This window comes from Phaenicophaeus curvirostris, unplaced genomic scaffold (assembly GCF_032191515.1).
Source record: "Phaenicophaeus curvirostris isolate KB17595 unplaced genomic scaffold, BPBGC_Pcur_1.0 scaffold_48, whole genome shotgun sequence".
Classification (NCBI taxonomy): domain Eukaryota; kingdom Metazoa; phylum Chordata; class Aves; order Cuculiformes; family Cuculidae; genus Phaenicophaeus; species Phaenicophaeus curvirostris.
The window spans coordinates 1,034,579-1,057,720 of record NW_027206671.1 but is presented as its reverse complement, the minus strand read 5'-3'; positions in this window follow the sequence as shown (position 1 = coordinate 1,057,720).

Below are 23,142 nucleotides of genomic sequence, written 5' to 3'. Positions count from 1 at the left end.
GTGCGGAGAGTGGCAAAGAAGAACACAGAGTGGCAGAGAAGTGCGGAGAGTGGCAGAGAAGTGCGGAGAGTGGCAGAGAAGTGCGGAAAGTGGCAAAGACGGGCGGAGAAGGGCAAAGACGGGCGGAGAAGGGCAAAGACGGGCGGACAAGGGCAAAGACGGGCAGACAAGAACAAAAGCTAGGGGAGAAGTGCAAACACGGACAGAGAAGGGCAAAGACGGGCGGACAAGGGCAAAAAGGTTTAGACAAGGGCAAAGACAGTCTGAGAAATCCAGAGAACACCGGAGAAGGGCAAAGACGGGCGGAGAAGGGCAAAGACGGGCGGAGAAGGGCAAAGACGGGCGGAGAAGGGCAAAGACGGGCGGAGAAGGGCAAAGATGGGAGGAGGAGGGCAAAGATGGGAGGAGGAGGGCAAAGACGGGCGGAGAATGGCAATGACAAGCAGAGAAGGGCAAAGAGGGGCGGTGAATTAAAAAGAATGTCGGAGAATTGCGGAGAGTACTGGAGAAGGCCAAAGATGGGCGGAGAAGGGCAAAGACGGGCGGAAAATGGAAAAGATGGGCAGACAAGTGCAAAGACGGGCGGAGAAGTGCAAAGACGGACAGAGAATTGCAAAGACATTCGTTGAAGTGAATAGATGGTCAGAAAAGTGCGGAGAGTACCGGAGAAGAGCAAAGACGGGCAGACAAGGTCAAAGACGATCGGACAATGGCAAAGACAGGCAGACAAATGCAAAGACGGGCGGACAATGGCAAAGAAGGGTAGAAAAGTGCAAAGATGGGCGGAGAAGGGCAAAGACGGTCGGACAAGGGCAAAAACAGGCGGACAAGAACAAAGACGGCGGGAGAAGGGCAAAGACGGACAGAGAAGGGCAAAGACGGGCGTACAAGTGCAAAGAGGTTTACACAAATGCAAAGACAGCTTGAGAAGTCCAGAGAATGCCGGAGAAGTGCAAAGATGGGTGGAGAAGTGCAAAGATGGGCAGAGAAGGGCAAAGCGGGCAGAGAAGGGCAAAGACGGACGGAGAAGGGCAAAGACGGGCGCAGAAGTGCAAAGAAAGGCGGACAATTGCCAAGACGGTCGGTGAAGTGAAAAGATGGTCAGAGAAGTGCGGAGAATACCAGAGAAGGGTAAAGACGGGCGGAGAAGGGTAAAGACGGGCGGAGAAGGGTAAAGAAGGGCGGCGAAGGGCAAAGACGGGCGGCGAAGGGCAAAGACGGGCGGCGAAGGGCAAAGACGGGCGGCGAAGGGCAAAGACGGGCGGAGAAATGCAGAGAGTATGGGAGAAGGGCAAAGACGGGCGGAGAGGGCACAGTTGGGCGGAGAAGTGCAAACAAGTGCGGAGAATGCAAAGACGGGTGGAAAAGCGCAAAGTCGGTCGGAGGAGACACAAGAGATGCGTAGAAGGGCAAAGACGGGTGGAGAAGGGCAAAGACGGGTGGAGAAGGGCAAAGACGGGTGGAGAAGGGCAAAGACGGGTGGAGAAGGGCAAAGACGAGCGGAGAAGGGCAAAGACGGGCGGAGAAAGGCAAACAAGTGCAGAGAATGCAAGGACAGGCAGAGAAGTGCAAAGACATGCCTAGAAGAGGAAAGACAGGCGCACAAGGGCAAAGACGGGCTCACAAGTGCAAAGACCAGGGCAGAAGGGCAAAGACGGGTGAAGAAGTGCCAAGACGTGAGGAGAAGTGCTGAGAATAACGGAGAAGGGCAAAGACAGGTGGAGGAGGACGGAACATACCGAAGAATGGCACAGACAGATGGAGAAGGGCAAACCTGGCCGGAGAAGGCAAATATGGGCAGACGACGGCAAAGACAGGCAAAGGAAGTCAAAGACGGGCACTAGGAGGGCAAAGAAGTGCGGACGAGAGCAAAGAGGGGCGGAGAATGGCAAAGACGGGCAGAGAAGGGCAAAGACGGGTGGAGAAGAGCAAAGATGGGCGGAGAAGGGCAAAAAAGGTCGGACAAGTGCAAAAACGGGCAGACAAGAACACAGATGGGGGAGAAGGGCAAAGACGGGCGGACGAGGGCAAAGACGGGCGGACGAGGGCAAAGACGGGCGGACGAGGGCAAAGACGGGCGGACGAGGGCAAAGACGGGCGGACGAGGGCAAAGACGGGCGGAGAAGGGCAAAGACGGGCGGAGAAGGGCAAAGACGGGCGGAGAAGGGCAAAGACGGGCGGAGAAGGGCAAAGACGGGCGGAGAAGGGCAAAGAGGGGCGGACAAGGGCAAAGAGGGGCGGACAAGGGCAAAGAGGGTCGGACAAGGGCATAGACGGGTGGAGAAGAGCATAGACGGGCAGAGAATGGCAAAGACAGGCAGAGAAGGGAAAGACGGGCGGAGGAGGGGAAAGACGGGCGGAGGAGGGCAAAGACGGGCGGAGGAGGGCAAAGACGGGCGGAGGAGGGCAAAGACGGGCGGAGGAGGGCAAAGACGGGCGGAGGAGGGCAAAGACGGGCGGAGGAGGGCAAAGACGGGCGGAGGAGGGCAAAGACGGGCGGTGGAGGGCAAAGACGGGCGGTGGAGGGCAAAGACGGGCGGAGGAGGGCAAAGACGGGCGGAGGAGGGCAAAGACGGGCGGAGAAGGGCAAAGACGGGCGGAGAAGGGCAAAGACGGGCGGAGAAGGGCAAAGACGGGCGGAGAAGGGCAAAGACGGGCGGAGAAGGGCAAAGACGGGCGGAGAAGGGCAAAGACGGGCGGAGAAGGGCAAAGACGGGCGGAGAAGGGCAAAGACGGGCGGAGAAGGGCAAAGACGGGCGGAGAAGGGCAAAGATGGTTGGAGAAGGGCAAAGACGGGCGGACAAGGGCAAAGACGGGCGGACAAGGGCAAAGACGGGCGGACAAGGGCAAAGACGGGCGGACAAGGGCAAAGAGGGGCGGACAAGGGCATAGACGGGTGGAGAAGAGTATAGACGGGCAGAGAATGGCAAAGACAGGCAGAGAAGGGCAAAGATGGGCGGAGAAGGGCAAAGACGGGCGGAGAAGGGCATAGACGGGCGGAGAAGGGCATAGACGGGCGGAGAAGAGCAAAGACGAGCAGAGAATTGCAAAGACAGTGGGAGAAGTGAAAAGACGGTCAGAGAAGTGCAGAGAATACCAGAGAAGTACAAAGACAGGCGGAGAAGCGCAAAGACTGGCAGAGAAACACTATGTCGGGCGGAGAAGAGCATTGATGTACGGAAAAGGGTAAAGACGGGCAGAGAAGGGCAAAGACGAGCGGAGAAGGGCTAAAACGGGCAGAGAAGTGTGGTGAATAACGGAGAAGGGCAAAGAGAGGTGGAGAAGGGCAAAGTCGGGTGGAGAAGATCAAAGAAGGGTGGAGAAGGGCAAAGACGGGCGGAGAAGGGCAAAGACGGGCGGAGAGGGCACAGTCGGGCGTAGAAGTGCAAAGACGGGCAGAGAAGGGCAAAGATGGGAGGAGAAGGGCAAAGACGGGCGGAGAATGGCAAAGACGGGGGGAGAAGAGCAAAGAAGGGCGGACAAGGTCAAAGACGAAGGGGAAGTGCAAAGACGGGGTAAAAGGGCAAAGACGGGCGGAGAAGGGCAAAGACGGGCGCAGAAGTTCAAAGAAAGGCGGACAATTTCCAAGACGGTCGGACAAAGGCAAAGACGGGTGCACAAGTGATAAGACGGGCGGACAATGACTAAGAAGGGCTGACAAGTGCAAAGATAGGCGGAGAAGGGCAAAGACGGTCGGACAAGGGGAAAAACATGCGGACAAGAACAAAGACGGGGGGAGAAGGGCAAAGACGAGTGGAGAAGGGCAAAGAAGGGTGGAGAAGTGTAAACAAGTGCGGAGAATGCAAAGACGGGCAGAGAAGTGCAAAGACGTGCCAAGAAGCGCAAAGACGGGTGCAGAAGGGCAAAGACGGGCTCACAAGTGAAAGACGGGCGGAAAAGGGCAAAGAAGTGCAGAGAGTGGCAAAGAAGTGCGGATAGTGGCAATGAAGTGAGGAGAGTTGCAAAGACGTCCGGAGAGTGGCAAAGATGGGTGGAGAAGGGGAAAGACAGGCGGAGAATGGGAAAGACAGGCAGAGAAGAGCAAAGGCAGGCGGACAAAGGCAAAGGAGGTTGCACAAGGGCAAAGACAGGCGGAGAAGGGCAAAGACGGGTGCAGAAGGGTAATGACGGGTGTAGAAGGGCAAAGACAAGCGGACAAGGGCAAAGACGGGCGGACATTGCAAAGACGGGCGGACATTGCAAAGATGGGCGGAGAAAGGCAAAGACAGGCGGACAAGAACAAAGACGGGGGGAGAAGGGCAAAGACGGACAGAGAAGGGCAAAGACGGGCGGACAAGAACAAAGAAGGGGGGAGAAGGGCAAAGACGGAAAGAGAAGTCAAAGAGGAACAGAGAAGGGCGAAGAGGTTTAGACAAGAGCAAGGACATTCTGAGAAACCCCGAGAATACCGGAGAAGTGCAAAGAGAGGCGGAGAAGGGCAAAGACGGGAGGAGAAGGGCAAAGACGGGAGGAGAAGGGCAAAGACGGGAGGAGAAGGGCAAAGACGGGAGGAGAAGGGCAAAGACGGGCGGAGAATGGCAAAGACGGGGGGAGAAGAGCAAAGACGGGCGGACAAGGGCAAAGACAGGCGGAGAAGGGCAAAGATGGGCAGAGAAGTGCAAAGAAAGGCGGAGAAGGGCAAAGACGGGAGGAGAAGATCAAAGACGGGCGCAGAAGTGCAAAGAAAGGCAGACAATTGCCAAGACGGTTGGACAAAGACAAAGACGGTTGCTCAAGTGATAAGACGGGCGGACAATGGCTAAGAAGGGGTGACAAGTGCAAAGACAAGCAGAGAAGGGCAAAGACGGGTGGAGAAGGGCAAACAAGTGCGGAGAATACAAAGATGGGCAGAGAAGTGCAAAGACGGGCGGAGAAGGGCAAAGACGGGCTCACAAGTGAAAGACGGGCGGAAAAGGGCAAAGAAGTGCAAAGAGTGGCAAAGAAGTGCGGATAGTGGCAAGGAAGTGAGGAGAGTTGCAAAGGAGTCTGGACAGTGGCAAAGGCGGGTGGAGAAGGGGAAAGAAGGGCGGAGAAGGGGAAAGCCGGGCGGAGAAGGGCAAAGATGGGCGGAGAAGGGCAAAGGCAGGCGGACAAAGGCAAAGGAGGTTGCACAAGGGCAAAGACAGGCGGAGAAGGGCAAAGACGGGTGCATAAATGTAAAGAGGGGTGCAGAAGGGCAAAGACAAGCGGACAAGGGCAAAGACGGGCGGACATTGCAAAGACGAGCTGAGAAGGGCAAAGACAGGCGGAGAAGGGCAAAGTAGGGCGGAGAAAGGCAAAGATGGGTGGAGAAGGGCAAAGACGGTCAGACAAGGGCAAAAACAGGCGGACAAGAACAAAGATGGGGGGAGAAGAGGAAAGACGGGCGGAGAAGGGCAAAGACGGGCAGAGAAGGGCAAAGACAGGCGGACAAGGACAAAGACCGGGGGAGAAGGGCAAAGACAGGCGGACAAGGACAAAGACCGGGGGAGAAGGGCAAAGACGGACAGAGAAGGGAAAAGATGGGCGGACAAGTACAAAGACGGGGGGAGAAGGGCAAAGACGGACAGATAAGGCAAAGACGGACAGAGAAGGGCAAAGAGGTTTAGACAAGAGCAAGGACAGTCTGAGAAATCCCGAGAATACCGGAGAAGTGCAAAGAGAGGCGGAGGAGGGCAAAGTCGGGTGGAGAAGAGCAAAGAAGGACGGAGAAGGGCAAAGACGGGCGGAGAATGGCAAAGACGGGAGGAGAAGGGCAAAGACGGGCAGACAAAGGCAAAGAAGGTTGCACAAGGGCAAAGACAGGCGGAGAAGAGCAAAGACAATCGCAGAATTGCGGAGAGTACCGAAGAAGGGCAAAGACGGGTGGAGAAGGGCAAAGACGAGCGGACAAGGGCAAAGACAGGCGGACATTGCAAAGACAGGCTGAGAAGTGCAAAGACGGGCGGAGAAGGGCAAAGTAGGGAGGAGAAGGGCAAAGTAAGGCAGAGAATGGCAAAGAGGGGCGGAGAAGGGCTAAGACAGGTGGAGAAGTGTAAAGATGGGCGGACAAGTGCAAAGACAAGCGGACAAGTGCAAAGAATGTCGGAGAAGGACAAAGACGGGCAGAGAAGGGCACAGACGGGCGGAGAAGGGCACAGTTGGGCGGAGAAGTGCAAACAAGTGCGGAGAATGCAAAGACAGGTAGAGAAGTGCAAAGATGAGCAAAGATGGGCGGAGAAGCATAAAGTCGGTCGGAGAAGAGCAAAGACACGCAGAGAAGGGCAAAGATGGGCGGAGAAGGGCAAAGACGGGCGGAGAAGGGCAAAGACGGGCGGAGAAGGGCAAAGACGGGCGGAGATAGGCAAAGAAGTGCGGAGAGTGGCAAAGAAGGGCGGAGAATGGCAAAGACGAGCGGAGAAGGGCAAACAAGTGGGGAGAATGCAAGGACGGGCAGAGAAGTGCAAAGACAGGCACAGAAGGGCAAAGATGGGCTCAAAAGTGCAAAGACGGGCGAAGAAGGGCAAAGACGGGAGAAGTGCTGAGAATAACAGAGAAGGGAAAAGACGGGCGAAGAAGGACGGAGAATACTGAAGAATGACACAGACAGACGGAGAACGGCAAACATGTGCGGAGAAGGCAAATACGGGCAGACGAGGGCAAAGATGGGCAAAGGAAGGCAAAGACAGGCGCTAGGAGGGCAAAGATGGGCGGACGAGGGCAAAGACTGGTGGAGAATGGCAAAGACAGGCAGAGAAGGGCAAAGACGGTCGGAGAATTGTGGAGAGTACCGGTGAACGGTAAAGAGGGGTGGAGAAGAGCAAAGACGGGCAGAGAATGGAACAGACAGGCGAAGAGTAAAGACAGGCGGACAATTGCAAAGGAAGGCGGACAAAGGCAAAGACGGGCGCACAAGTGGAAAGATGGGCAGAGAAGGGCAAAGGCGGTTGGACAAGGGCAAAAACAGGCGGACAAGAACAAAGACGGCGGTAGAAGGGAAAAGACGGACAGAGAAGGGGAAAGACAGGCGGACAAGAACAAAGATGGGGGGAGAAGGGCAAAGGCGGACAGTCTGAGAAATCCAGAGAATACTGGAGAAGTGCAAAGACAGGCGGAGAAGGGCAAAGCCAGATGGAGTAGAGCAAAGACGGGCGGAGAAGGGCAAAGACGGTCAGAGAAGTGCGGAGAGTACTGGAGAAGGGCAAAGACTGGCGGACAAGTGCAAAGACAGGTTGAGAAGGAAAAAGACGGGCAGAGAAGTGCGGAGAATACCAGAGAAGGTCAAAGACGGGCAGAGAAGGGAAAAGACGGGCGGAGAAGCGCAAAGACGGGCGGAGAAGCGCAAAGACGGGCGGAGAAGCGCAAAGACGGGCGGAGAAGCGCAAAGACGGGCGGAGAAGCGCAAAGACGGGCGGAGAAGCGCAAAGACGGGCGAAGAAGGGCAAAGACGGGCGGAGAAGGGCAAAGACGGGCAGAGAAGGGCAAAGGCGGACAGAGAAGGGCAAAGGCGGACAGAGAAGGGCAAAGAAGGTTGGACAAGGGCAAAGAGGGCCGGACAAGGGCAAAGACAGGCAGAGAAGGGCAACGAAAGGCAGAGAAGTTCAGAGACGGGCGGAGAAGTTCAGAGACGGGCGGAGAAGGGCAAAGACGGGCGGAGAAGGGCAAAGACGGGCAGAGAAGCGCAAAGACGGGCGGAGAAGCGTGAAAATAGACGGAGAATGGCAAAGACGGGCGGAGAATTACGGAGAGTACTGGAGAAGGGCAAAGACGGGCAGACAAAGGGAAAGACGGGCAGAGAAGGGCAAAAACGGGCGGACAAGGGCAAAGACGTGCAGAGAAGGCCAAAGACAACCGGAGAAGAGCAAAGACGGGCGGACAATTACAAAGGCGGGCGGACAACGGCAAAGAAGTGCGGACAAGGGCAAAGATGGGCTAAGAAGGGCTAAAAGGGTCGGACAAGGGCAAAAACGGGCGGACAAGAACAAAGACGGAGGAGAAGGGCAAAGTCGGGTGGAGAAGAGCAAAGACGGAGGAGAAGGGCAATAACGGGCAGAGAAGGGCAAAGACGGGCGGAAAGTGGCAAAGAAGTGCAGAGAGTGGCAAAGACGGGTGGAGAAGGGCAAAGACGGGTGGAGAAATGCAAAGATGGGCGGAGAAGGGCAAAGACGGGCGGAGAAGGGCAAAGGCGGTTGGAGAAGGGCAAAGACGGTTGGAGAAGGGCAAAGACGGTTGGAGAAGGGCAAACACGGGCGCACAAGTGCATAGACGGGCGGAGAAGGGCAAAGACGGGCGGAGAAGTGCAACGACGGAGGGAGAAGAGCAAAGACGGGGGGAGAAGTGCAAAGACGGGTGGAGAAGTGAAAAGACGGGGGAGAAGTGCAAAGACGGGGAAAAAGGGCAAAGACGGGCGGAGAAGGGCAAAACGGGCGGAGAAGGGCAAAAGGGGCGGAGAAGGGCAAAGACGGGAGGAGAAGATCAAAGATGGGTGCAGAAGTGCAAAGAAAGGCGGACAATTGCCAAGACGGGCGGACAAAGGCAAAGACGGGTGCACAAGTGATAAGACGGGCGGACAATGGCTAAGAAGGGCTGACAAGTGCAAAGATAGGCGGAGAAGGGCAAAGACGGTCGGACAAGGGCAAAAACAGGCGGACAAGAACAAAGACGGCGGTAGAAGGGCAAAGACGGACAGAGAAGGGCAAAGACGGGCGGACAAGTGCAAAGAGGTTTAGACAAGGGCAAAGACAGTCTGAGAAATCCGGACAATACTGGAGAAGTGCAAAGACAGGCGGAGAAGGGCAAAGCCAGATGGAGTAGAGCAAAGACGGGCGGAGAAGGGCAAAGACGGTCAGAGAAGTGCGGAGAGTACTGGAGAAGGGCAAAGACTGGCGGACAAGTGCAAAGACAGGTTGAGAAGGAAAAAGACGGGCAGAGAAGTGCGGAGAATACCAGAGAAGGGCAAAGACGGGCGGAGAAGGGAAAAGACGGGCGGAGAAGCGCAAAGACGGGAGGAGAAGGGCAAACACAGGCGGAGAAGCGCAAAGATGGGCGGAGAAGTGCAAAGACGGGCGGAGAAGTGCAAAGACGGGCGGAGAAGGGCAAAGACGGGCGGAGAAGGGCAAAGACGGGCGGAGAAGGGCAAAGACCGGCGGAGAAGGGCAAAGACGGGTGGAGAAGGGCAAAGACGGGTGGAGAAGGGCAAAGACGGGCGGAGAAGGGAAAAGACGGTTGGAGAAGGGCAAACACGGGTGCACAAGTGCATAGATGGGCGGAGAAGGGCAAAGATGGGCGGAGAAGTGCAAAGACGGACAGTGAATGGTGAAGACGGAGGGAGAAGTGCAAAGACAGGGGGAGAAGTGAAAAGACGGGGGAGAAGTGCAAAGACGGGGAAAAAGGGCAAAGACGGGGGAAAAGGGCAAAGATGGGCGGAGAAGGGCAAAACGGGCGGAGAAGATCAAAGACGGGTGCAGAAGTGCAAAGAAAGGCGGACAATTGCCAAGACGGGCGGACAAAGGCAAAGACGGGTGCACAAGTGATAAGACGGGCAGACAATGGCTAAGAAGGGCTGACAAGTGCAAAGATAGGCGGAGAAGGGCAAAGACGGGCGAAGAAGGACGGAGAATACTGAAGAATGGCACAGACAGACGGAGAACGGCAAACGTGCGGAGAAGGCAAATACGGGCAGACGAGGGCAAAGATGGGAAAAGGAAGGCAAAGACAGGCGCTAGGAGGGCAAAGATGGGTGGACGAGGGCAAAGAGGTTTAGACAAGGGCAAAGACAGTCTGAGAAATCCGGAGAATACTGGAGAAGTGCAAAGACAGGTGGAGAAGTGCAAAGACAGGTGGAGAAGGGCAAAGCCAGATGGAGTAGAGCAAAGACGGGCGGAGAAGGAAAAAGATGGGCAGAGAAGTGCGGAGAATACCAGAGAAGGGCAAAGACGGGCGGAGAAGGGAAAAGACGGGCGGAAAAGGGCAAAGACGGGAGGAGAAGGGCAAACACAGGCGGAGAAGGGCAAAGACGGGCGGAGAAGCGCAAAGACGGGCGGAGAAGGGCAAAGATGGGCAGAGAAGGCCAAAGGCGGACAGAGAAGGGCAAAGAAGGGTGGAGAAGGGCAAAGAAGGTTGGACAAGGGCAAAGAGAGCCGGACAAGGGCAAAGACAGGCAGAGAAGGGCAACGAAAGGCAGAGAAGTGCAAAGACGGGCGGAGAAGTTCAGAGACGGGCGGAGAAGTTCAGAGACGGGCGGAGAAGTTCAGAGACGGGCGGAGAAGGGCAAAGAAGGGTGGAGAAGGGCAAAGACGGGTGGAGAAGGGCAAAGACGGGCGGAGAAGCGCAAAGACGGGCGGAGAAGCGCGAAAATAGACGGAGAATGGCAAAGACGGGCGGAGAATTACGGAGAGTACTGGAGAAGGGCAAAGACGGGCAGACAAAGGGAAAGACGGGCAGAGAAGGGCAAAAACGGGCGGACAAGGGCAAAGACGTGCAGAGAAGGCCAAAGACAACCGGAGAAGAGCAAAGACGGGCGGACAATTACAAAGGCGGGCGGACAACGGCAAAGAAGTGCGGACAAGGGCAAAGATGGGCTAAGAAGGGCTAAAAGGGTCGGACAAGGGCAAAAACGGGCGGACAAGAACAAAGACGGAGGAGAAGGGCAAAGTCGGGTGGAGAAGAGCAAAGACGGAGGAGAAGGGCAATAACGGGCAGAGAAGGGCAAAGACGGGCGGAAAGTGGCAAAGAAGTGCAGAGAGTGGCAAAGACGGGTGGAGAAGGGCAAAGACGGGCGGAGAAATGCAAAGACGGGCGGAGAAATGCAAAGATGGGCGGAGAAATGCAAAGATGGGCGGAGAAGGGCAAAGACGGTTGGAGAAGGGCAAAGACGGTTGGAGAAGGGCAAACACGGGCGCACAAGTGCATAGATGGGCGGAGAAGGGCAAAGACGGGAGGAGAAGATCAAAGACGGGTGCAGAAGTGCAAAGAAAGGCGGACAATTGCCAAGACGGGCGGACAAATGCAAAGACGGGTGCACAAGTGATAAGACGGGCGGACAATGGCTAAGAAGGGCTGACAAGTGCAAAGATAGGCGGAGAAGGGCAAAGACGGTCGGACAAGGGCAAAAACAGGCGGACAAGAACAAAGACGGCGGTAGAAGGGCAAAGACAAACAGAGAAGGGCAAAGACGGGCGGACAAGTGCAAAGAGGTTTAGACAAGGGCAAAGACAGTCTGAGAAATCCGGACAATACTGGAGAAGTGCAAGGACAGGCGGAGAAGGGCAAAGCCAGATGGAGTAGAGCAAAGACGGGCGGAGAAGGGCAAAGACGGTCAGAGAAGTGCGGAGAGTACTGGAGAAGGGCAAAGACTGGCGGACAAGTGCAAAGACAGGTTGAGAAGGAAAAAGACGGGCAGAGAAGTGCGGAGAATACCAGAGAAGGGCAAAGACGGGCGGAGAAGGGAAAAGACGGGCGGAGAAGCGCAAAGACGGGTGGAGAAGCACGAAGACGGGTGGAGAAGCACAAAGACGGGCGGAGAAGTGCAAAGACGGGCGAAGAAGGGCAAAGACGGGTGGAGAAGGGCAAAGACGGGCGGAGAAGGGCAAAGACGGGCGGAGAAGCGCGAAAATAGACGGAGAATGGCAAAGACGGGCGGAGAATTATGGAGAGTACTGGAGAAGGGCAAAGACGGGCAGACAAAGGGAAAGAGGGGCAGAGAAGGGCAAAAACGGGCGGACAAGGGCAAAGACGTGCAGAGAAGGCTAAAGATAACTGGAGAAGAGCTAAGACGGCGGACAATTACAAAGGCGGGCGGACAACGGCAAAGAAGTGCGGACAAGGGCAAAGATGGGCTAAGAAGGGCTAAAAGGGTCGGACAAGGGCAAAAACGGGCGGACAAAAACAAAGACGGAGGAGAAGGGCAAAGTTGGGTGGAGAAGAGCAAAGACGGAGGAGAAGGGCAATAACGGGCAGAGAAGGGCAAAGACGGGCGGAAAGTGGCAAAGAAGTGCAGAGAGTGGCAAAGACGGGTGGAGAAGGGCAAAGACGGGCGGAGAAATGCAAAGATGGGCGGAGAAATGCAAAGATGGGCGGAGAAGGGCAAAGACGGTTGGAGAAGGGCAAAGGCGGTTGGAGAAGGGCAAAGACGGTTGGAGAAGGGCAAAGATGGAGGGAGAAGAGCAAAGACGGGGGGAGAAGTGAAAAGACGGGCGGAGAAGGGCAAAGATGGGCGGAGAAGGGCAAAACGGGCGGAGAAGGGCAAAGACGGGAGGAGAAGATCAAAGACGGGTGCAGAAGTGCAAAGAAAGGCGGACAATTGCCAAGACGGGCGGACAAAGGCAAAGACGGGTGCACAAGTGATAAGACGGGCAGACAATGGCTAAGAAGGGCTGACAAGTGCAAAGATAGGCGGAGAAGGGAAAAGACGGGCGAAGAAGGATGGAGAATACTGAAGAATGGCACAGACAGACGGAGAACAGCAAACATGTGCGGAGAAGGCAAATACGGGCAGACGAGGGCAAAGATGGGCAAAGGAAGGCAAAGACAGGCGCTAGGAGGGCAAAGATGGGCAGACGAGGGCAAAGAGGGGCAGAGAAGGGCAAAGACTGGTGGAGAATGGCAAAGACAGGCAGAGAAGGGCAAAGACGGTCGGAGAATTGTGGAGAGTACCGGTGAACAGTAAAGAGGGGTGGAGAAGAGCAAAGACGGGCGGAGAATGGAACAGACAGGCAAAGAGTAAAGACAGGCGGACAATTGCAAAGGAAGGCGGACAAAGGCAAAGACGGGTGCACAAGTGGAAAGTTGGGCAGAGAAGGGCAAAGACGGTTGGACAAGGGCAAAAAGAGGCGGACAAGAACAAAGACGGCGGTAGAAGGGAAAAGACGGACAGAGAATGGGAAAGACAGGCGGACAAGAACAAAGATGGGGGGAGAAGGGCAAAGGCGGACAGAGAAGGGCAAAGACGGGCGGACAAGTGCAAAGAGGTTTAGACAAGGGCAAAGACAGTCTGAGAAATCCGGACAATACTGGAGAAGTGCAAAGACAGGCGGAGAAGGGCAAAGCCAGATGGAGTAGAGCAAAGACGGGCGGAGAAGGGCAAAGACGGTCAGAGAAGTGCGGAGAGTACTGGAGAAGGACAAAGACTGGCGGACAAGTGCAAAGACAGGTTGAGAAGGAAAAAGACGGGCAGAGAAGTGCGGAGAATACCAGAGAAGGGCAAAGACGGGCGGAGAAGGGAAAAGACGGGCGGAGAAGCGCAAAGACGGGAGGAGAAGGGCAAACACAGGCGGAGAAGCGCAAAGACGGGCGGAGAAGCACAAAGACGGGTGGAGAAGGGCAAAGACGGTCGAAGAAGGGCAAAGATGGGCAGAGAAGGGCAAAGGCGGACAGAGAAGGGCAAAGAAGGGTGGAGAAGGGCAAAGAAGGTTGGACAAGGGCAAAGAGGGCCGGACAAGGGCAAAGACAGGCAGAGAAGGGCAACGAAAGGCAGAGAAGGGCAAAGACGGGCGGAGAAGTTCAAAGACGGGCGGAGAATTTCAGAGACGGGCGGAGAAGGGCAAAGACGGGTGGAGAATGGCAAAGACGGGCGGAGAATTACGGAGAGTACTGGAGAAGGGCAAAGACGGGCAGACAAAGGGAAAGACGGGCAGAGAAGGGCAAAAACGGGCGGACAAGGGCAAAGACGTGCAGAGAAGGCCAAAGACAACTGGAGAAGAGCAAAGACGGGCGGACAATTACAAAGGTGGGCGGACAACGGCAAAGAAGTGCGGACAAGGGCAAAGATGGGCTAAGAAGGGCTAAAAGGGTCGGACAAGGGCAAAAACGGGCGGACAAGAACAAAGACGGAGGAGAAGGGCAAAGTCGGGTGGAGAAGAGCAAAGACATGCGGAGAAGGGCAATAACGGGCAGAGAAGGGCAAAGACGGGCGGAAAGTGGCAAAGAAGTGCAGAGAGTGGCAAAGACGGGTGGAGAAGGGCAAAGACGGGTGGAGAAATGCAAAGATGGGCGGAGAAATGCAAAGATGGGCGGAGAAGGGCAAAGACGGTTGGAGAAGGGCAAAGGCAGTTGGAGAAGGGCAAAGACGGTTGGAGAAGGGCAAACACGGGCGCACAAGTGCATAGACGGGCGGAGAAGGGCAAAGACGGGCGGAGAAGTGCAAAGACGGGCAGAGAATGGCAAAGACGGAGGGAGAAGAGCAAAGACGGCGGGAGAAGTGAAAAGACGGGGGAGAAGTGCAAAGACGGGGAAAAAGGGCAAAGACGGGGGAAAAGGGCAAAGATGGGCGGAGAAGGGCAAAGACGGGAGGAGAAGATCAAAGACGGGTGCAGAAGTGCAAAGAAAGGCGGACAATTGCCAAGACGGGCGGACAAAGGCAAAGACGGGTGCACAAGTGATAAGACGGGCAGACAATGGCTAAGAAGGGCTGACAAGTGCAAAGATAGGCGGAGAAGGGCAAAGACGGGCGAAGAAGGACGGAGAATACTGAAGAATGGCACAGACAGACGGAGAACGGCAAACGTGCGGAGAAGGCAAATACGGGCAGACGAGGGCAAAGATGGGAAAAGGAAGGCAAAGACAGGCGCTAGGAGGGCAAAGATGGGTGGACGAGGGCAAAGAGGTTTAGACAAGGGCAAAGACAGTCTGAGAAATCCGGAGAATACTGGAGAAGTGCAAAGACAGGTGGAGAAGTGCAAAGACAGGTGGAGAAGGGCAAAGCCAGATGGAGTAGAGCAAAGACGGGCGGAGAAGGAAAAAGATGGGCAGAGAAGTGCGGAGAATACCAGAGAAGGGCAAAGACGGGCGGAGAAGGGAAAAGACGGGCGGAAAAGGGCAAAGATGGGCAGAGAAGGCCAAAGGCGGACAGAGAAGGGCAAAGAAGGGTGGAGAAGGGCAAAGAAGGTTGGACAAGGGCAAAGAGAGCCGGACAAGGGCAAAGACAGGCAGAGAAGGGCAACGAAAGGCAGAGAAGTGCAAAGACGGGCGGAGAAGTTCAGAGACGGGCGGAGAAGTTCAGAGACGGGCGGAGAAGTTCAGAGACGGGCGGAGAAGGGCAAAGAAGGGTGGAGAAGGGCAAAGACGGGTGGAGAAGGGCAAAGACGGGCGGAGAAGCGCAAAGACGGGCGGAGAAGCGCGAAAATAGACGGAGAATGGCAAAGACGGGCGGAGAATTACGGAGAGTACTGGAGAAGGGCAAAGACGGGCAGACAAAGGGAAAGACGGGCAGAGAAGGGCAAAAACGGGCGGACAAGGGCAAAGACGTGCAGAGAAGGCCAAAGACAACCGGAGAAGAGCAAAGACGGGCGGACAATTACAAAGGCGGGCGGACAACGGCAAAGAAGTGCGGACAAGGGCAAAGATGGGCTAAGAAGGGCTAAAAGGGTCGGACAAGGGCAAAAACGGGCGGACAAGAACAAAGACGGAGGAGAAGGGCAAAGTCGGGTGGAGAAGAGCAAAGACGGAGGAGAAGGGCAATAACGGGCAGAGAAGGGCAAAGACGGGCGGAAAGTGGCAAAGAAGTGCAGAGAGTGGCAAAGACGGGTGGAGAAGGGCAAAGACGGGCGGAGAAATGCAAAGACGGGCGGAGAAATGCAAAGATGGGCGGAGAAATGCAAAGATGGGCGGAGAAGGGCAAAGACGGTTGGAGAAGGGCAAAGACGGTTGGAGAAGGGCAAACACGGGCGCACAAGTGCATAGATGGGCGGAGAAGGGCAAAGACGGGAGGAGAAGATCAAAGACGGGTGCAGAAGTGCAAAGAAAGGCGGACAATTGCCAAGACGGGCGGACAAATGCAAAGACGGGTGCACAAGTGATAAGACGGGCGGACAATGGCTAAGAAGGGCTGACAAGTGCAAAGATAGGCGGAGAAGGGCAAAGACGGTCGGACAAGGGCAAAAACAGGCGGACAAGAACAAAGACGGCGGTAGAAGGGCAAAGACAAACAGAGAAGGGCAAAGACGGGCGGACAAGTGCAAAGAGGTTTAGACAAGGGCAAAGACAGTCTGAGAAATCCGGACAATACTGGAGAAGTGCAAGGACAGGCGGAGAAGGGCAAAGCCAGATGGAGTAGAGCAAAGACGGGCGGAGAAGGGCAAAGACGGTCAGAGAAGTGCGGAGAGTACTGGAGAAGGGCAAAGACTGGCGGACAAGTGCAAAGACAGGTTGAGAAGGAAAAAGACGGGCAGAGAAGTGCGGAGAATACCAGAGAAGGGCAAAGACGGGCGGAGAAGGGAAAAGACGGGCGGAGAAGCGCAAAGACGGGTGGAGAAGCACGAAGACGGGTGGAGAAGCACAAAGACGGGCGGAGAAGTGCAAAGACGGGCGAAGAAGGGCAAAGACGGGTGGAGAAGGGCAAAGACGGGCGGAGAAGGGCAAAGACGGGCGGAGAAGCGCGAAAATAGACGGAGAATGGCAAAGACGGGCGGAGAATTATGGAGAGTACTGGAGAAGGGCAAAGACGGGCAGACAAAGGGAAAGAGGGGCAGAGAAGGGCAAAAACGGGCGGACAAGGGCAAAGACGTGCAGAGAAGGCTAAAGATAACTGGAGAAGAGCTAAGACGGCGGACAATTACAAAGGCGGGCGGACAACGGCAAAGAAGTGCGGACAAGGGCAAAGATGGGCTAAGAAGGGCTAAAAGGGTCGGACAAGGGCAAAAACGGGCGGACAAAAACAAAGACGGAGGAGAAGGGCAAAGTTGGGTGGAGAAGAGCAAAGACGGAGGAGAAGGGCAATAACGGGCAGAGAAGGGCAAAGACGGGCGGAAAGTGGCAAAGAAGTGCAGAGAGTGGCAAAGACGGGTGGAGAAGGGCAAAGACGGGCGGAGAAATGCAAAGATGGGCGGAGAAATGCAAAGATGGGCGGAGAAGGGCAAAGACGGTTGGAGAAGGGCAAAGGCGGTTGGAGAAGGGCAAAGACGGTTGGAGAAGGGCAAAGATGGAGGGAGAAGAGCAAAGACGGGGGGAGAAGTGAAAAGACGGGCGGAGAAGGGCAAAGATGGGCGGAGAAGGGCAAAACGGGCGGAGAAGGGCAAAGACGGGAGGAGAAGATCAAAGACGGGTGCAGAAGTGCAAAGAAAGGCGGACAATTGCCAAGACGGGCGGACAAAGGCAAAGACGGGTGCACAAGTGATAAGACGGGCAGACAATGGCTAAGAAGGGCTGACAAGTGCAAAGATAGGCGGAGAAGGGAAAAGACGGGCGAAGAAGGATGGAGAATACTGAAGAATGGCACAGACAGACGGAGAACAGCAAACATGTGCGGAGAAGGCAAATACGGGCAGACGAGGGCAAAGATGGGCAAAGGAAGGCAAAGACAGGCGCTAGGAGGGCAAAGATGGGCAGACGAGGGCAAAGAGGGGCAGAGAAGGGCAAAGACTGGTGGAGAATGGCAAAGACAGGCAGAGAAGGGCAAAGACGGTCGGAGAATTGTGGAGAGTACCGGTGAACAGTAAAGAGGGGTGGAGAAGAGCAAAGACGGGCGGAGAATGGAACAGACAGGCAAAGAGTAAAGACAGGCGGACAATTGCAAAGGAAGGCGGACAAAGGCAAAGACGGGTGCACAAGTGGAAAGTTGGGCAGAGAAGGGCAAAGACGGTTGGACAAGGGCAAAAAGAGGCGGACAAGAACAAAGACGGCGGTAGAAGGGAAAAGACGGACAGAGAATGGGAAAGACAGGCGGACAAGAACAAAGATGGGGGGAGAAGGGCAAAGGCGGACAGAGAAGGGCAAAGACGGGCGGACAAGTGCAAAGAGGTTTAGACAAGGGCAAAGACAGTCTGAGAAATCCGGACAATACTGGAGAAGTGCAAAGACAGGCGGAGAAGGGCAAAGCCAGATGGAGTAGAGCAAAGACGGGCGGAGAAGGGCAAAGACGGTCAGAGAAGTGCGGAGAGTACTGGAGAAGGACAAAGACTGGCGGACAAGTGCAAAGACAGGTTGAGAAGGAAAAAGACGGGCAGAGAAGTGCGGAGAATACCAGAGAAGGGCAAAGACGGGCGGAGAAGGGAAAAGACGGGCGGAGAAGCGCAAAGACGGGAGGAGAAGGGCAAACACAGGCGGAGAAGCGCAAAGACGGGCGGAGAAGCACAAAGACGGGTGGAGAAGGGCAAAGACGGTCGAAGAAGGGCAAAGATGGGCAGAGAAGGGCAAAGGCGGACAGAGAAGGGCAAAGAAGGGTGGAGAAGGGCAAAGAAGGTTGGACAAGGGCAAAGAGGGCCGGACAAGGGCAAAGACAGGCAGAGAAGGGCAACGAAAGGCAGAGAAGGGCAAAGACGGGCGGAGAAGTTCAAAGACGGGCGGAGAATTTCAGAGACGGGCGGAGAAGGGCAAAGACGGGTGGAGAATGGCAAAGACGGGCGGAGAATTACGGAGAGTACTGGAGAAGGGCAAAGACGGGCAGACAAAGGGAAAGACGGGCAGAGAAGGGCAAAAACGGGCGGACAAGGGCAAAGACGTGCAGAGAAGGCCAAAGACAACTGGAGAAGAGCAAAGACGGGCGGACAATTACAAAGGTGGGCGGACAACGGCAAAGAAGTGCGGACAAGGGCAAAGATGGGCTAAGAAGGGCTAAAAGGGTCGGACAAGGGCAAAAACGGGCGGACAAGAACAAAGACGGAGGAGAAGGGCAAAGTCGGGTGGAGAAGAGCAAAGACATGCGGAGAAGGGCAATAACGGGCAGAGAAGGGCAAAGACGGGCGGAAAGTGGCAAAGAAGTGCAGAGAGTGGCAAAGACGGGTGGAGAAGGGCAAAGACGGGTGGAGAAATGCAAAGATGGGCGGAGAAATGCAAAGATGGGCGGAGAAGGGCAAAGACGGTTGGAGAAGGGCAAAGGCAGTTGGAGAAGGGCAAAGACGGTTGGAGAAGGGCAAACACGGGCGCACAAGTGCATAGACGGGCGGAGAAGGGCAAAGACGGGCGGAGAAGTGCAAAGACGGGCAGAGAATGGCAAAGACGGAGGGAGAAGAGCAAAGACGGCGGGAGAAGTGAAAAGACGGGGGAGAAGTGCAAAGACGGGGAAAAAGGGCAAAGACGGGGGAAAAGGGCAAAGATGGGCGGAGAAGGGCAAAGACGGGAGGAGAAGATCAAAGACGGGTGCAGAAGTGCAAAGAAAGGCGGACAATTGCCAAGACGGGCGGACAAAGGCAAAGACGGGTGCACAAGTGATAAGACGGGCAGACAATGGCTAAGAAGGGCTGACAAGTGCAAAGATAGGCGGAGAAGGGCAAAGACGGTCGGACAAGGGCAAAAACAGGCGGACAAGAACAAAGACGGCAGTAGAAGTGCAAAGACATGCGGAGAAGGGTAAAGAGGGGCGGAAAAGGGCAAAGACGGGCGGAGAAGTGCAAAGACGGGTGGAGAATTGCGGAGAGTACCGGAGAAGGGCAAAGATGGGTGGAGAAAGGCAAAGTCGGTCAGAGAAAGGCAAAGAAGTGCTGAGAGTGGCAAAGACGGGCGGAGAAGGGCAAAGACAGGCTGACAAGGGAAAGACGGGCGGAGAATTGTGGAGAGCATTAGAGAAGGGCAAAGACGGGCAGAGAATGGCAAAGTCGGGCTAAGAAAGGCAGACGACACAGACGACGCAGACGTTATAAATGACAATGATGTCACAATAGACACAGACGAGAGACGAAACAGATGACACAGACCACACAGAAATCATTATGACAATGATGTCCCAATAGACACAGACGAAAGAGATGACAGAGACTTTATAAATGACAATGATGCCACAACAGACACAGATGACACAGACAACACAGAGGACAGAGACGACATATGCAAAAAAGACATTATTAAAGAAAATGATGTCACAATAGACACAGACGACACATACATTATAAATGACAATGATGTCACAATAGACACAGACGAAAGAGATGACAGAGATGACACAGACATTACAAATGGTAATGATGTAAAAATAGACACAGACAAAAAAAATTTATAAATGACAACTATGTCACAATAGACACAGACAATACAGTCTTTATAAATGACAATGGTGTCAGAATAGACACATACGACACAGACATTATATATGACAATCATGTCACAATAGATACAGACGACACAGACGGCACATACATTATAAATGACAATGATGTCAAGATAGACACAGACGACAGAAAACACAGATATTATAAATGAAAATTACGTCACTATAGACACAGACGACACAGACATTATAAATTACATGATGTCATAATAGACAGAGACGACACAGACTACACAGATATTATAAATGACAATGATGGCACAATAGACAGAGACGACACAGATATTATAAAGGACAACGGTGCCAAAATAGGCACAGACGTCACTGACTACACAGACACTAAAATTGACAATTAAGTCACAATAGACACAGATGACACAGATGACACAGATATTATAAATGACAAATTTTTAACAATGAAACAGACGACATAGACATTATACATGACAATGATATCACAATAGACATAGACGACACAGACATTATAAATGCAAATGATTTCACAGTAGACACAGACGACACAGAAATTTTAATTGACACTGCTGTCACCATAGACACAGATGACACTGACAACACAGACGACACAGCTAATATAAATTGAAATGTGTCACAATAGACACCGACGACACAGACACAGAAGTCACAGACATTATAAATGACATTGATGTCACAATGGACACAGACGACATAGACAACACAGACATTATAAATGACAATGATGTCACAATAGACACAGACGACACAAAAGACAGAGACGACACAAACATTATAAATGATAATGATGTCACAATAAACACAGAAGACAAACAAGACAGAGAGGACACAGACATTTTAAATGACAATGATGTCACAATAGACACAGACGACACCGTCATTATAAGGGATAATGTTGTCACAATAGACACAGATGACACAGACGACAGACGACACATATGACACAGACATTATAAGTGAAAATTATGTCATAATATACTCAGACTACACAGACGACACAGACATTATAAATGACAATTATGACACACTAGACAAAGATGACAAAGACGACACATACATTATAAATGACAATGATGTCAAAAGAGAGACAGACCACAGAGACCACACAGATATTTTAAATGACGATGTCACAATAGACACAGATGGCACAGACGACACAGACAGTATATATGACAATGATGTCACAAAAGACACAGACCACACAGACATTATAAATTACAATGATGTCACAATAGACACAAACGACACAGAGAGTATAAATTACAATGATATCAAAATAGACACAGACAACACAGACATTATAAATGACAATGATTTCACAATAGACACAGATGACACAGATGTGATAAATGACAATGATTTCACAATAGACACAGACGACGCAGATGACAAAGACATTATAAAAGACAATGATGTCACAATCGACACAGAAAACGCAGCTGACACATACATTATAAATGACAATGTTGTCAAAATACACACAGACCACACAGAAGACACAGATACTATAAATGACAATGGAATCACAATAGTCACAGATGACACAGAAGACACAGACATTATAAATGACAATGATGAAACAATAGACACAGACGACATACGACACAGATATTATAAATGAAAATTATGTCACAATAGACACAGATGACACAGATGGCACAGAAAACACAGACATTATAAATAACAGTGATGTCACAATAAACACTGTCAACACAGACGAAACAGATATTTTTAATGACAATTATGTCCCAATAGACACAGAGGACACAGAAGACAGACTTTATAAATGACAATGATGTCACAATTGACACAGACGTCACAGAGGATACAGACCACACAGAAGACAGACGACACAGATATTATAAATGACAATGATGTCACAATTGACACAGACGTCACAGAGGATACAGACCACACAGAAGAAAGACGACAGATATTATAAATGACAATGATGTTCACAATATACACAGATGACACAGATGACACAGGCATTATAAATTACTAAGATGTCACAATACACACAGGCGACACAAACGACACAGACATAAGTGACAATGATGTCACAATAGACACAGACGACAAAGACGACACAGACATTATAAATGACAATGATGTCACAATATACACAGATGACACAGACGACACAGAGATTAAAATGACAATGATGTCACAATTGACACAGATGTCACAGAGGATACAGAGCACACAGAATACAGATGACACAGATATTATAAATGACAATGATGTTCAAAATATACATAGATTACACAGGCGACACAGACATTATAAATGACAATGATGTCACAATAGACACAGATGACACAGACAACACAGGCATTATAAATGACAAAATGTCACAATACACACAGACGACACAAACGACACAGACATTATAAATGACAATGATGTCACAATAGACACAGATGACAAAGACGACACAGACATTATAAATGACAATGATGTCACAATATACACAGATGACACAGACTGCACAGACATTGAAATGACAATGATGTCACAAAAGCCACAGACGACAGAGACTTTATAAATTAAAATTATGTCACAATAAACACAGACAACATAGACAACAAAGACATTATAAATGACAATGATTTCACAAAACACAGACAACACAGACTTTATAAATGAAAATGATTACACAGACGACACAGACAATATAAATGACAATGATGTCACAATAGACACAGATGACACAGACGACACAGTCATTACAAATGACAATGATGTCAAAATAGACACAGACGACAACGACTACACAGACTTTATAAATGAAAATTATATCACAATAGACACAGACGACATAGAAGACACAGATATTATAAATGACAATGATGTCACAATAGACACAACGACAACGACTACAAAGTTTTATAAATGAAAATTATGTCACAATAGACACAGACGACATAGATGACACAGATATTATAAATGACAATGATGTCACAATAGACACAGACGACACAGATGACACAGACTGTATAAATGAAAATGATGTTACAATAGACACAGACGACACACACGACACAGACGACACAGGCATTGTAAATGACAATGACAGGAAAATAGACACAGATGACACAGACATTATTAATGACTATAATGTCACAATAGACACAGACAACACAGAGAATACCAATGACAATGATTTCACAATAGACACAGAGGTCACAGACGACCCAGACTTTACAGAGGAC